Below are 15,730 nucleotides of genomic sequence, written 5' to 3'. Positions count from 1 at the left end.
GAGCCTGTCCCCTCCCTCTTGACCCCCAGCCCTCACTGAACTTCCTGGCAGAGGAACACCCAACCAAAACACAGAAGGCAATGCCTTTATTTCTAGTCACTCTTTTACAAGTCTGCTACCATCAGCTAAATTTGAGCTGCATTTCAAGAGCTGAAGGGGACCTACAGGAAGGCTGGGGAAGGACTGTTTAGAAGGGTTTGTAGCAATAGGATGAGGGGCAATGGTTTTAATGGAAATTAGAGCAGGGTAGAATCATTGAATCCTAGAATCAAGCAGGTTGGAAGAGATCTCCAAGATCATCCAGTCCAACCTATCACCCAGCCCTACCCAATCAACCAGATTATGGCACCAAGTGCCTCATCCAGGCTGCTCTTGAACATCTCCCTGGGCAGTGACTCCACCACCTCCCTGGGCAGCTCGTTCCAATGGGCAATCACTCTCTCTGTGAAGTAGATTTAGGCCAGAGAGAAGGAAGAGGTTCTCCACAATGAAAGTGGTAAAATACTGGTACAGGTTACCCAGAGATGTGACTGAGGCTGCAGCCCTGGAGACATTCAAACTCGATGGGGCCCTGAGCAGCCTGGTCCAGTCGAGACATCCCTGCTCACTGCAGGGGGAGGCAGAGGAGATGAACCTTGAGGGTCCCTTCCAACACGATGCTCTCTGTGATTCTCTGGCAGATGAATCTCAAATGCTGTGCAACCTGACTTCCTACCTTTGCCTGCTCTTACAGTCACAGAATCACAGAAGCAACCAGGTTGGAAGAGACCTCCAAGATCATCAAGTCCAAACCAGCCCAGCCCTATCTAATCAACCAGACCATGGCACTAAGTGCCTCAGCCAGGCTTTGCTTAAACACCTCCAGGGATATTGACCCCACCACCTCCCTGGGCAGCATATTCCAAAGGCCAATATCTCTTTCTGGGAAGAACTTCTTTCTAAGATCAAGCCTAAATCCCCCCCTGCACAGCTTGAGACTGTGTCCTCTTTTTCTGTCCCTGGTTGTCTGGGAGAGGAGACCAACCCCCACCTGGCTACAGCCTCCCTTCAGGTAGTTGTAGACAGCAATGAGGTCTCCCCTGAGCCTCCTCTTCTCCAGGCTAAACACCCCCAGCTCCCTCAGCCTCTCCTCACAGGGCTGTGCTCCAGACCCCTCCCCAGCCTCGTTGCCCTTCTGTGGACATCTTCCAGCATCTCAACATCTTTCTTGAACTGAGGAGCCCAGAACTGGACCCAGGACTCCAGGTGTGGCCTGACCAGGGCTGAGCACAGGGCAGAATGATTTCCCTGCTCCTGCTGGCCACACTCTTCCTGCTGCAGGCCAGGATGCCTTTGGCAGTCATACTCCTGACTCCTGACACATGATCACCATTGCCACACAAAAGTACTGAAGGCTGAATTTTGCAATGACATTGCAAAAGCAATGAGGAACAGGATGGCAATTAGCACACAACCCAAAACCTTCAGAATCTGCAGGGTACAATCCCAAGTTTCTATGGCCCACACTAGTGAGGGAGGTTCTGCAGCTTTGTTTGCCTCTCCAGTTTAGTTCTAGGAAACCTTAATCATGCTTCATTCAATTCCTCTTCTGGTGTCAACTTAGGTGCCAAGAAATAAAGAGCTTATCCTTTTCCTTACTTACTTACTGAGAAGCACATCTGAATTCTGTAGAGCTGCAGCCCAAGCCTGCTGCCCATGTTTAACCTGGCTTTATCAGAAAAAAAATAACAACCCTCCCCAAAAAAAGAGCTCATTTTTCTTGATTCCTAATTGTTTCCTTCAGCATGCTTTCCCCACTGTGCTTTCAGGATGGATCTTATCTCACCCTTTCATTAGCAGTGTTGAATGGAAGTGCTTCCTTCTGTAACAAAGAAGCATCACTGGAGTGTGCAACATGGGTTCCAAGCTCATTTACATCAGGATCCTTTCTACCATTCTGACAAAAGAGACATTTGTATAGTGAGATTCTAATGCATGCTGCAAATATTTAGTTGCAGAGGGAAGCAGGCTAAAGGCAGCCTCCCTGGATTTGCTGCAGCAGAGTGAGAGAGAGACACATGCAGCACCAAATCCTCTATCCTGCCCTAGCAGAGGCTGCAGTGCTTTTAGTAGCACTCATCAGCACAGTCCAGGTTCTTTGCATGTAGTGGTGACTGAATCACAGAACACAATCACACAATTATTGAGGCTGGAAAGGACCTCTGAGATCATCCAGTCCAGCCTATGACCCAACACCACCTCATCAGCTAAACCATGCCACCAAGTGCCACATCCAAGCTTTTCATAAACATCTCCGGGGATGGTGACTCCACCACCTCCCTGGGCAGTCCATCCCAGTGCCTAATCAGCCTTGCTGTCAGGAAGTGCTTCCTAATATCCAACCTAAACCTCCCCTGGAGCAGCTTCAGGCCATGCCCTCTTGTCCTGTCACAAGTTGCCTGGGAGCAGAGCCTGAGCCCCACCTGACTACAGCTTCCTTTTAGGTAGTTGTTAGAGAGTGCTAAGGTCCCCTCTGAGTCTCCTCTTCTCCAGGCTGAACACCCCCAGCTCCCTCAGCCTCTCCTCATCAGACTTTCCCTCCAGTCCCTTCCCCAGCCTGGTTGCTCTGCTCTGGACCTGCTCCAGCACCTCAAGATCTCTCTTGCAGTGAGTGGCTCAGAGCTGCAGACAGTACTCGAGATGAGACCCCACCAGTGCTGAGCACAGGGCAGAATTCCATCCCTGATCCTACTGGCCACACTGTTCCTGATCCAAGCCAAGATGCCTTCTGTGCCCCCTGGGCATACTGATGGCTCATGTTGACCCCCAAATTCCTCCTATCAGAGAGAGATTGTGAGTCCTTTATTTTCACTAGTGAGGAACCAGAGAGGGTGAACAGGTTTGGGATTCCATTGTGACTCCCATACTGCAACCCCACATTTTGCACTGTACACTCAGGGCAGCCAGGTGGTTGGCAGAGAGGAAACTGAACTCCAGTGTGTTACTACAGGTGAATTTCCAATCTTTCCAAAGACTCCAGGATCACAGACTCACAGAATGTTAGGGGTTGGAAGGGACCTCTAGAGATCATTCAGTCCAACCCCCCTGCCAGAGCAGGACCATAGAATCCAGCACAGGTCACACAGGAACACATCCAGATGGGTCTCAAAAGCCTCCAGAGAAGGAGACTCCACAACCTCTCTGGGCAGCCTGTTCCAGTGCTCTGTGACCCTCACAGTGAAGAAGTTCCGCCTCCTGTTGAAGTGAAACCTCCTGTGCTGGAGTTTCTATCCATTGCCCCTTGTCCTATCCCAGGGTGCAACTGAGCAGAGCCTGTCCCCTCCTTCTTGACACTCAGTCCTCAGATATTTAGGAACATTTATTAGATCCCCTCTCAATCTTTTCTCCAGACTAACCAGCCCCATGGCTCTCAGCCTCTCCTTCCCAGGCAGTGCTCCAGTCCCTTCAGCATCCTTGTAGCCCTCCATTGGTCTCTCTCCAGCAGATCCCTCTCCCTCTTGAACTGAGGAGCCTAGACCTGGACACAAATGAAGTCATTCCCTGTTGTTTACTTCATTGCTCTGACTGTTACCAAGCCACTTCTCCTCAAGTGTTCAGGGCTCCTTTAAATCCAACATTAATCTCAAACTACAAACCTCTTCATTTAACATTCCTCATGGCTATTTGAGGAGCGAAGAAATATCCTTCTGCTTTTCCAGAGAAAATGCTTCTGCAATTGAACCTCTTATTAAAGCCTTAGATTAGCAAGAGCTGCACTGTCATACAAATACTCTATTAGCATGGGGGGGGGGGGGGGGGAAGAAAGTTAGAAAAGAAGCCACTGAATTGTCCCTGCTAAATGAAAATTCTCACAAAGATCACAGGATCCACGGAGTTTCCTTAGCACAAAAGCAATCTTTATTGAATTGTGCTGGGGAGCTAATAGGAGCAGTAATAGGAATAGAATTGTAACACTCTGCTTCTGTACATGCTAAGGCACAACTTTGCTTTGATCAATAATCTAAACAGATTGGCTTCAGTCCATCAGTTTTGCTTTTTAGCACATTGCACACCCCCCTTTAACTGCACTTGGACCAAGGGCTGGAGCACCTCGCCTCTGAAAACAGACTGAGAGGGTTGGGGTTGTTCAGTCTGGAGAAGAGAAGGCTCTGAGGAAACCTTATAGTGGTCAAATACCACAAGCAGTAGGAATGGGGATACAAAGAGTTGAAGACTCTTTTACCTAAGGGAAGAGGCCAAGAAGGAAGCTTGACTGCAAACTGTTTGTCTGCAGCATTAGAGAACTATATTGGCAGAAGTCAGTTGTTCCCCAACTGTCCAACAGTCCAAAAGGAGCAGGGATCGACTTGAGAGAGTCCAAGGGAGGGTTACAAGGATGCTGAAGGGACTGGAGCACTGCCTGGGGAGGAGAGGCTGAGAGCCCTGGGGGTGTTTAGTCTGGAGAGGAGAAGGCTGAGAGGGGATCTGGTCGATGTCTATCAATATCTGAGGGGTAAGTGTCAAGAGGGAGGGGACAGGCTCTGCTCACTTGCACCCTGGGATAGGACAAGAGGTAATGGATGTAAACTCCAGCACAGGAGGTTCCACCTCAAAATAAGGAGGAACTTCTTCACTGTGAGGGTCACAGAGCACTGGAGCAGGCTGCCCAGAGAGGTTGTGGAGTCTCCTTCTCTGGAGACTTTCAAGCCCCATCTGGATGTGTTCCTGTGTGACCTGTGCTGGATTCTATGGTCCTGCTCTGGCAGGGGGGTTGGACTTGATGATCTCCTGAGGTCCCTTCCAACCCCTAACATCCTGTGAGCCTGTGAAGCCATTTAATACTTAGGTCCACTTTAACTGAACAGGCAAAAGCATGGAAGGACCAGCTGTGGAACACCAAAGGCATTCCAGTTCATATTAAAAAGAAGACAGACATGTTTATCAGAGGAAGCAATTCACCAGTAGAGCAGAGAAAAAGAGGGATGTGGTAGAATTGGACTGGGGCAAGGTTTGAATTTGTGACCTCTTGTGTCTCTGAGGGTTTGTCTGCTCTTCAGGCTCTCTCAGCTGCACAGATAAAATATATTGCTGATCTCCCTCCTCTATAGCCTGATTCTTGCTCCAGTCACAAGCTCCTGAGTCAGAGTAGGCTTGGGGAAATTATGTGGTCTGTGGTCATGGTAGAAACCCCTAAAACTCCTTGGGTCTTTAAACATCTCAAACTTGACCCTGGGTTGCAAGAGGCTAAGCTGGATGTGGCTGTGAGCAACCTGAGCTATTGTGAGGTGTCCCTGCCCATGGCAGGGGGGTTGGAACTGGATGATCCTTGAGGTGCCTTCCAACCCTGATAGTTCTGTGATTCTGTGCTATGTATCAGTCCTTTTCTTTTCTTTTTTTTCTTTTCTTTTGGTTTCGTTTCTTTTGTTGTCTTTTCTTTTCTTTTCTTTTCTTTTCTTTTCTTTTGTTTTCTTTTCTTTTCTTTTCTTTTCTTTCTTTTCTTTTCTTTTCTTTTCTTTTCTTTTCTTTTCTTTTCTTTTCTTCTTTTCTTTTCTTTTCTTTTCTTTTTCTTTTCTTTTCTTTTCTTTTCTTTTCTTTTCTTTTCTTTTCTTTTTTCTTTTCTTTTCTTTTCTTTTCTTTTCTTTTCTTTTCATTTCCTTTCCTTTCTTTTCTTTTCTTTTCTTTTCTTTTCTTTTCTTTTCTTTTCTTTTCTTTTCTTTTCTCTCTTATTTTCCTTTCTCTTCTCTTCTCTTTTATTTCAGTTCATTTTATTTATTTTACATTATTTTATTTATTTTATTTTATTTCATTTAATTTCATTTATTTAAATTTATTTTATTTTATTTCATTTAATTTCATTTATTTTAATTTAATTTAATTTAATGTTACTTTATTTTATTTTTTCTTTTTATATTATTTTATTTTATTTTACTTATTTTATTTAATTTCATTTTATTTATTTTACTTATTTTATTTTACTTCATTTAATTTCATTTTATATTGTTTTATTTTATTTCATTTCATTTCAATTATTTTATTTTATTTCACTTCATTTCATTTCATTTCACTTCATTTCATTTCATTTCATTTCTTTCACATTGGTTGCAGCAATTCTTAACAATCTCATCCCACATTGTGCCAAGTTCAACTATGCTCCAGTTTAAAAAACAATTTTGTCAGAGTATTTCCATTATCTCAATTATTTTTTTTTCCCCTGCTTGCAATAGGTGAATGCTCAAATTCTTCAACAAGTCTCAAACACTCAGAAAATGCTACCCAGTGTGTTAGTGTAGGTGGAATGCAACTGAAACTGTACAGTCATATTACTTAAATGACAGCAGGCCTTGACCCTTAATTTGTCAAAATTGGGTTTTCTTCCCTGAGATCATTTTTTGTTCATCTTCTACACTTTCACATTCCTGGCTTTCAGTGCAACCCAACCAAACTTTTCCTACAGGGATACACGTGCCTGCAAATCATCTCTCCATAATTTAGTGAAGCTACTGCTTGTATCATCTACTGTTGCCAAGGTGCCAAAATGTGAATTATCTAAACCAGTTTGGAGCCTCTAGTACAAGAAGGATCTGGAGGTGCTGGAATATCAGGTTGCTCACAGCCACATCCAGCCTGGCTGCAAAAACCTCCAGGGATGAGGCTTCCACCACCTCCCTGGACAACTTGTGCCAGTCTCTCACCACCCTCATGGGGAAGAATTTCTTCCTAGCATCCAATCTGAATCTCCCCATTTCTAGTTTAGTCCTATCCATTAGTCCTATCACTCCCTGACACCCTCAAAAGTCCCTCCCCAGCTTTCTTGGAGCCCTCTTCAGATACTGGAAGGCCACAAGAAGGTCTCCTCAGAGCCTTCTCTACTCCAAACCGAACAACCCCAACTCTCTCAGTCTGTCTCCATAGCAGAGCAGCTCCAGCCCTCTGCTCATCCTCATTGCCCTTCTCTGGACACCTTCCAGCACCTCCAGATCCTTCTTGCAATAGAGGCTCCAGAACTGGATGCAGTACTCCAGGTGGGGTCTCAGAAGAGTGGAGCAGAGGGGGAGAATCACCTCCCTCACCCTGCTGGCTATGCTTCTCTTACTTCTGGTTAGTTGCATAAGGGAATAAGAGACATTTCTTATCTTTGTAAGAATACCAAAATATTGCAGCTTTTCCTCTAAGCAGAAAATGAGGAACTTTAACATTCTGGCTGAACCCTCTGCTGCCCTGATCATGTCAGTTTACGCGGCTCAGTCCTATGTTGCTAACTGCAGAGATGAAAATCAACACAAAGGAAGATATTTTTAATTGTCACTATTGATACAGAAGCAGTTTTTACAGCAAGCCACTCAAAACCCAGCACCCTGACCCTCAAAGTTATTTTCAAGGCTCTGCAAGCACTTAAGAGCTAATCTGTAGTCTCTGTTCTGAAGAGTTAGCACTAGCAGAGGCACACAGGTGGGAGAACATTGGCAAACTAAATAGTAGCAGGAAGAAAAATAGGTAGCAGTCACAGCTTAATCAACAGCCTGGCTCTTGTCAAGTGTGCTTTGTGGCCATCACAGCAAAGGAGGATTTCTAGGTAAGATAATGAGGGTGTCTCTGCCTGTTACAGGAAGCTTCTCTCCAGCCTGAGAAGGCATGAAGATGTCTGATTGAAATGAAATAAGACACTGGGAGAAGCTAGCAGGAGGCAGCAATTGACCTGAATGTGTGATGAGAAGCAGATAAACTACCAAAGAATTTGAAAGTCATGTAACGAAAATGTGCTTGTTAGTGAGGTATTAGTGGAGGAGTGAGATAAGAGGAGGGATGCACAAAGAAGGGATGAAAAGAGAAGAGGGTCATGGCCACCACAGCAGGCTATGAAAATGGGTGGTAGCACTTGGGGAGGTATAGTGCAGCTTGCAAGGCTAGGGAAGGTTACTCTAATGTGATGGGAACCAGCCTGGTAGTTTAGCTACTAAACCTCCTAGTATAGTGCAGCTTGCAAGGTTAGGGAAGGTTACTCTAATGTGATGGGAACCAGCCTGGTAGTTTTAGCTACTAAACCTCCCCAGCATAGTGCAGCTTGCAAGGTTAGGGAAGGTTACTCTAATGTGATAGGAACCAGCCTGGTAGTTTTAGCTACTAAACCTCCCCAGCATAGTGCAGCTTGCAAGGCTAGGGAAGGTTACTCTAATGTGATGGGAACCAGCCTGGTAGTATTAGCTACTAAACCTCCCCAGCATAGTGCAGTTTGCAAGGCTAGGGAAGGTTACTCTAATGTGATAGGAACCAGCCTGGTAGTATTAGCTACTAAACCTCCCCAGCATAGTGCAGCTTGCAAGGCTAGGGAAGGTTACTCTAATGTGATAGGAACCAGCCTGGTAGTTTTAGCTACTAAACCTCCCTAGCATAGTGCAGTTTGCAAGGCTAGGGAAGGTTACTCTAATGTGATGGGAACCAGCCTGGTAGTATTAGCTACTAAACCTCCCCAGCATAGTGCAGCTTGCAAGGCTAGGGAAGGTTACTCTAATGTGATGGGAACCAGCCTGGTAGTTTTAGCTACTAAATCTCCCCAGCATAGTGCAGCTTGCAAGGTTAGGGAAGGTTACTCTAATGTGATAGGAACCAGCCTGGTAGTTTTAGCTACTAAACCTCCCCAGCATAGTGCAGCTTGCAAGGCTAGGGAAGGTTACTCTAATGTGATAGGAACCAGCCTGGTAGTTTTAGCTACTAAATCTCCCTAGCATAGTGCAGCTTGCAAGGCTAGGGAAGGTTGCTCTAATGTGATAGGAACCAGCCTGGTAGTTTTAGCTACTAAATCTCCCTAGCATAGTGCAGCTTGCAAGGCTAGGGAAGGTTGCTCTAATGTGATAGGAACCAGCCTGGTAGTTTTAGCTACTAAATCTCCCCAGCATAGTGCAGCTTGCAAGGCTAGGGAAGGTTACTCTAATGTGATAGGAACCAGCCTGGTAGTTTTAGCTACTAAATCTCCCCAGCATAGTGCAGTTTGCAAGGCTAGGGAAGGTTGCTCTAATGTGATGGGAACCAGCCTGGTAGTTTTAGCTACTAAACCTCCCCAGCATAGTGCAGCTTGCAAGGCTAGGGAAGGTTACTCTAATGTGATGGGAACCAGCCTGGTAGTATTAGCTACTAAACCTCCCCAGCATAGTGCAGCTTGCAAGGCTAGGGAAGGTTGCTCTAATGTGATAGGAACCAGCCTGGTAGTTTTAGCTACTAAACCTCCCCAGCATAGTGCAGCTTGCAAGGCTAGGGAAGGTTACTCTAATGTGATAGGAACCAGCCTGGTAGTATTAGCTACTAAACCTCCCCAGCATAGTGCAGCTTGCAAGGCTAGGAAAAGTAACTGAAATGTGATAGAAAGCAGGCTGAGAGTTTTAGCTACTAAACTTCCCCAGTTCCCCTCTGAAGCAGAGGCATCCAGAGCAGTGAGATACTTCACCTGAAGCTTTCCCAGCATCTTCCATGGGACACTGAATTTTGCAGTGTCGAAATCCCCCATGATTTAGTGCTCCATCTTGAACAGGAGAGAAGCTGTGAGTTTTGGAGGGATATGCAAAGACATTCTCTCTGCTCTTTCTCAGTGACATGAGTGTGAACAGAAGGTCAGGCTCCTGTGTAGAGCTGTGCCCAGCTGCAGGAGCCAGCCATGGAGAAGGTAACTTGCAAGTGAGGGGGAGAAAGTCTGTGGCTAGGATAAGAAGTCATGAACTAAGGGGATGTGAGGATAGATCTGTGTTAAGTCCAAAGAAAATTTGACAGTGATGGGAGAGCCAAAGGTATGGGAGGTGGTTTTTTTGGTGTTTTGTTTTGTACTGTTTTAAAAATAATAAATGCATCTTTTTCTTGTACTTGGCAAAAGGAAGACTGGTTGGGTTTGGAAGCCTTGGCATAGAATCATAGAATTGGCAGTGTTGGAAGGGACCTCAAGGATCAGCCAGTTCCAACCCCCCTACAGGGACACCTCACACTACAGCAGGTTGCTCACAGCCACATCCAGCCTGGCTGCAAAAACCTCCAGGGATGAGGCTTGCATCACCTCCCTGGGCAACCTGTGCCAGTGTCTCACCACCTTCATGGGGAAGAATTTCTTCCTAACATCCAATCTGAATCTACCCATTTCTAGTTTTGGTCCATTCCCCCCAGTCCTATCACTCCCTGACACCCTCCAAAGTCCCTCCCCAGCTTTCTTGGAGCCCCCTTCAGATACTGGAAGGCCACAAGAAGGTTTTCTTGGAGCCTTCTCTTCTCCAAACTGAACAATCTCAACTCTCTAAGTCTGTCCTCATAGGAGAGCAGCTCCAGCCCTCTGCTCATCCTCATGGCCCTTCTCTGGACACCTTCCAGCACCTCCAGATCTTTCTTGTAATAGAGGCTCTAGAATTGGACACATTACTCCAGGTATGCTCTTAAAGAGGTGAACTGTAAACTCAATGTACCTTTGCAGATCTCCTGAAGTTTGGAAACAGGACTATGAGGAGAGAAAACACTGGGAAGGGGTGTAACAAGATTTTCCCAAGGAAGAAAAGGGAAAGCCATGAAATATAAAAGCTACAAGATAGAATTATCTGATTCCTCTTCCACAACCCCAGACAGGTTGCAAATGAGGACAAGGCCACATCTCAGCTTTAGAAAACCCATTAACATTTAAAAGGCTACACCCAGAAGCAAGGTGTTTTTAAGATCAGCTCAGAACTTCTAAATGGGCATTTTCTACCTGAGAGCTGAATCCTTCAACACTGACTTTTTCCTGGAATGAAAAACAAAACCTGGCTGGGGGGTTGGACTCCATGATCTCTTGAGGTCCCTCCCAACCTCTAATGTGCTGTGATACCAAAATAGAGATCACAGCAATGGTTTAAGTATTGCCTTCCACAATGAATACACTAGACATGAAGAAATGCAGGGTGTTTTACAAGCTTCTGTGAGACCTAGAAATGAGACCTTTCATGAGACCTGTAAATGAGACCTAGGAGACCTAGAAATGAGACCTTCTATGAGACCTGTAAATGAGATCTTCTAGGAGACCTATAGATCAGACCTTCAATGAGACCTGTAAATGAGACCTTCTATGATACCTGTAAATGAGATCTTCTAGGACACCTATAGATCAGACCTTCTAGGAGACCTGTGAATGAGACCTTCTAGAAGATCTATAGATCAGACCTTCTATGAGACCTGTGAATGAGACCTTCTAGGAGATCTATAGATCAGACCTTCTATGAGACCTGTGAATGAGACCTTCTAGGAGACTTGTAAATGAGACCTTCTAGGAGATCTATAGATCAGACCTTCTATGAGACCTGTGAATGAGACCTTCTATGAGACCTATAGGTCAGACCTTCTAGGAGACCTGTAAATGAGACCTTCTATGAGACCCTATGAGACAGTTAATCTTTGGATAATGAAAAGACTGGAAAAAAAATAACAGGCCACATGGCCTTGGCTACAGCATCCTGAAATCATTGGGTCAATGCTGCTCTGGGCTGCTGGTCTGGCTCTGTAATTTACTTGGTTGCTTTTTCATGAGAGTCTCATACTTTGTATGAGAGAGACATTTCTGCTTCCAGCCACTGGGACACCCACCTGGCTTGCATTTGGCAGAAGATTAAAGTGACACAATTCTATTTACCTGCCACTTCTGAGCCTTTTGCTTCCTAGAGGCTTCATTTTCTTGCTCAAAGAAAGAGCCACACAGGGAGCAGTGCTGGTACTGATGGCCTTCGCTGGCTCAATTATTCTTTGGCAGAGTTAGGTTTCACACTTTGCAGTGTCTACGCCAACAATTTCCTAGCAGCCTCACTCCAAGACCAGAATATGTTGGATTTAATTGGTTTCTAGAATCTCCCATCACCAAAATGAGTTCTTCAGCTGTGCACTACCTTGCAAAGTGCTGCTGAGAGTAAATGCCTGTACCCCAAATCCCTCCAAGGGCCTCCTGGACTTGCAAAGCTCTGGGTGATGCTGTAGCCATTCATAGAATCATAGAATCACAGAATTAGAATCATAGAAACACAGAATCATAAAATCACAAAATCATAGCATTATAGAATCATAGAATCACAGAAACATAGAATCATAGAATTGTAGAATCATAGAATCATAGAATTAGAATCATAGAAACATAGAATCATAGAATCACAAAATCATAGCATTATAGAATCATAGAATCACAGAAACATAGAATTATGAAATCACAGAATGGTCCAGGCTGGAAGTGACCCCCAAAGCTCATCCAGTTTAACCTCCCCACAGTCAGCAGGGCATCCCCACCTAGATCAGGTTGCCCAGGGCCCTCTCCAGCCTCACCTTGAATATCTCCAAGGAAGGAGCCTCAACCACCTCCCTGGGCAACCTGTTGCAATCTTCCACCATCCTAATAGCAAAGAATTTGTTCCTAACATCCAGTCTAAATCTGCTCTTCTCTACTTTGAAGCTGTTACCCCTCGTCCTGTCCCTGCAGGCCTTTGCAAACAGTCTCTCTCCATCCTTCCTGTAGCTCCCTTCAGGTCCTGGCAGGCTGCTCTTAGATCTCCCTGCAGCCTTCTCTTCTCCAGGCTGAACACCCCCAGCTCCCTTAGCCTGTCCTCCTAGCAGAGCTGCTTCAACACCCTGAGCATTTTCATGGCATTCCTCTGGACCCTCTCCATCTTCAGCTGTGCACTACCTTGCAAAGTGCTGCTGAGAGTAAATGCCAAGTACCCCAAATCCCTCCAAGGGCCTCCTGACCTTGCCAAAAAGCTCTGGCATTTGGGTGATGCTGTAGCCATTGGTCTAGTTTTAGTTTGTAGCCAGATGCTTTAGTTTTGCTGCCCTGCTCTGCTGATGAAAGTAGGCCTGCAGGACCTTTGTGACCTCCAAATGCCTTCCTTGCCTGCATTTCAGAACATTGCTGGGAGCATCTCTGCTCTAAGCCTCTTGCTAAGCAGAAAAGACAACCAAATATCAACAATTAATCCCTGCACTGCAGAAAAAAATTGTGAGCTAGTAAACACTAACATCCTAAAAAGGACTCAAATGAATTGATAACATGGTTTATTAAATTAGCAGCCCAAATCTGCATGCCAGCAAAAGCTCCTAGCTTCTGATTACCTCTGGGAACAAAAGGAGGCTAGGGCATGTTTATAAATAGTGGCAGTGGGCTTAGCATATGTTACCTTCTCTCCTAGATAAATAGTAATTAGCCAGGCAGAAGAAACCAGACCTTTAGTAGGAAGAGATCTTTCTGTGGCTCCCCTTAAATCACTGTTGACGTGCTGGTTTCACAAGGAAAAGACTGGAGTCTTCATTTTCAGCAGTTTTCCTCCTTCTCTGTGATTTGCTGCATTGCACAAGTTCCCATCAGGCTTGCTGTGTTGGTTGCTTTAAAATCTGCCTGGCTTCTTGTTCTTTGGGAGTTGGTTTGTTAGTTTGTTTTTCTTTTTATTTTTTTTTTCAACACAGAATTCGATGTTCAGGATATTTGGGAAGTGTGTGAAATCAGCTCTGGGTCCTGAAAGGCAACCCCTGCAGCTTTCATCCTCTAAAGCAGACATACAGAATTGAAGAGGCTTGAGTGGGCCAAAGCTTTAAACCATATATAGGTCCATAGCTGGAAGGGAAGGATTTATCTTCTGTCAAGTCTGAGCACAGGATATGAGACTTTCTTCACTTGAGTCCCTACAGAGTCTAAACAGAAAATCCTTTGCCTTCATACTGAACTTCTCTCCTTGCTGGAGACAATCCAAGGGAGAGGCAGGGCGATGCTCAGGGGACTTGAGCATCTCCCCTAGGAAGAGAGCCTGAGAGCCCTGGGGCTGTTTAGTGTGGAGAAGAGAAGGCTGAGAGGGGATCTGATCAATGTCTCTCAATAGCTGAGGGGTGGGGGTCAAGTGGAGGGGGCCAGGCTCTGCTGGGTGGTGCACAGCAATAAGCCAAGGAACAATGGAGACAAACTTGAACACAGAAGATTTCAGCTCCACATGAGGAGAAACTTCTTTACAGTGAGGGTGACAGAGCCCTGGAACAGGCTGCCCAGAGGGGTTGTGGAGTCTCCTTCTCTAGAAACTTTCCAAACTCACTTGGATGCTTTCCTATGCAGACTCCCCTGAGTGATGCTGCTCTGGCAGGGGGGGTTGGACCTGATGATCTCTGGAGGTCCCTTCCAACCTCTGATATACTGTGAGACTGTGACACTGTGACTTTCAGTCCTGGTAGACAGCTGTACCTTTATGCCATACTGCCACTGCTATGTCCTACAGTTCACTCCCCATGCATTCCATCACAGACAGGTCCCAGTGGGTTAAAATTCCCTCAGGTGTACAACTGGAGATAGCCTGAACTGTAGGGATGATTGTTCAGCCAGATCTACCCAGCTCTGGGGAGGCCACACCCTGAGTATTGTGTCCAGTTTTGGGCACTTCAAGACAAGAGAGGTGTGGAGGTGCTGAAGCCAGGGCAGAGGAGGGCAAGGAAGCTGTGAAGGGGCTGGAGAATAAATCTGATGGAGAGAGACTGAAGGAGCTGGGGCTGGTTAGTTTGGAAAAGAGGAGGCTGAGGGGAGACCTCATTGCTGTCTGCAACTATCTGAAAGGAGGTTGTGGAGAGGTTGGTGCTGGTCTCTTCTCCCAGGTAATTAGTGAGAGAACAAGAGGGAATGGCCTCAAGCTGCATCTGGATAGGTTTAGACTGGACATTAGGAGACATTTTTTCAGGGCAAGAGTGGTCAGGCATTGGAATGTGCTGCCCAGGGAGGTGGTGGAGTCCCCAAGCCTGAATGTGTTTAAAGGTCATCTGGATGTGGTGCTTGGAGATATGGTTCAGAAGTGAACATAGTAGAGTAGGGTTCTGGGTTGGACTTGGTGATCCTGAGGGGCTTTTCCAACCTGAATGTCTCTGTGATGCTGTGATCCTCTGGCAGCAAATCAGGCACTTGCACTGATTTTAGTGTGAATCAGAGGCTTCAGCAACCTCAGATGGAAACCACAATAAGGGGAGGCAATAGCCCTTTTTACACAAGCTGTCATTTCTTCTGCTTTGAAATGAAGCAAGAGCATAATGGGCAGTGTGGAAAGAGAGGAAATGGGGCAGGCTTGAAGCTATTTCCTGTGCAGCATCTCCAGGAACATCATTAAAAAGCAAACCTCTTGTAGATGAATGAGGATCACCAAGTTCAGCTGTTGCCTCCAGGAACTGAAATGTGTTGGAATGGATGCAGGGTCTGGATATGAAATTGTAAGAGAGGACTGGAGATTATTTTTACTTAACTTCAGCTGCCTACTTAGAGAGTAGTTGAATACTCTTTGGAGGATATTAGAGGGCTGGAGCACATCTCCTATGAGGAAAGACTGAGAGAGTTGGGGCTATTCAATCTGGAGAAGAGAGGTCCAAGGACACCTTCTTGTGGCCTTCCAGTATCTGAAGGTGGCTACAAGAAAGCTGGGGAGGGACTTTTTAGGGTGTCAGGGAGTGATAGGACTGGGGGGAATGGAGCAAAACTAGAAATGGGGAGATTCAGATTGGATGTTAGGAAGAAATTCTTCCCCATGAGGGTGGTGAGAGACTGGAACAGGTTGCCCAGGGAGGTGGTGGAAGCCTCATCCCTGGAGGTTTTTGCAGCCAGGCTGGATGTGGCTGTGAGCAACCTGCTGTAGTGTGAGGTGTCCCTGCCCATGGCAGGGGGGTTGGAACTGGCTGATCCTTGAGGTCCCTTCCAACCCTGACAATTCTGTGATTCCATGTAATCTGAGTGCATTTTTTCAGCTGCTGTGGCTGA

General features: G+C 45.9%; 1 protein-coding gene across 1 annotated transcript in view; it reads right to left on the bottom strand.

The window, feature by feature from the left end:
- MEI4 (meiotic double-stranded break formation protein 4) overlaps nt 1–15,730 on the bottom strand; it is a 142,952-nt gene that overhangs the window by 120,368 nt on the left and 6,854 nt on the right. The gene's annotated exons all lie outside the window — the stretch shown is intronic.

Source organism: Indicator indicator, chromosome 2 (assembly GCF_027791375.1).
Source record: "Indicator indicator isolate 239-I01 chromosome 2, UM_Iind_1.1, whole genome shotgun sequence".
Lineage (NCBI taxonomy): Eukaryota > Metazoa > Chordata > Aves > Piciformes > Indicatoridae > Indicator > Indicator indicator.
Note: the sequence above shows the minus strand (reverse complement) of the source record. Positions and strands in the feature narration are given on the sequence as shown.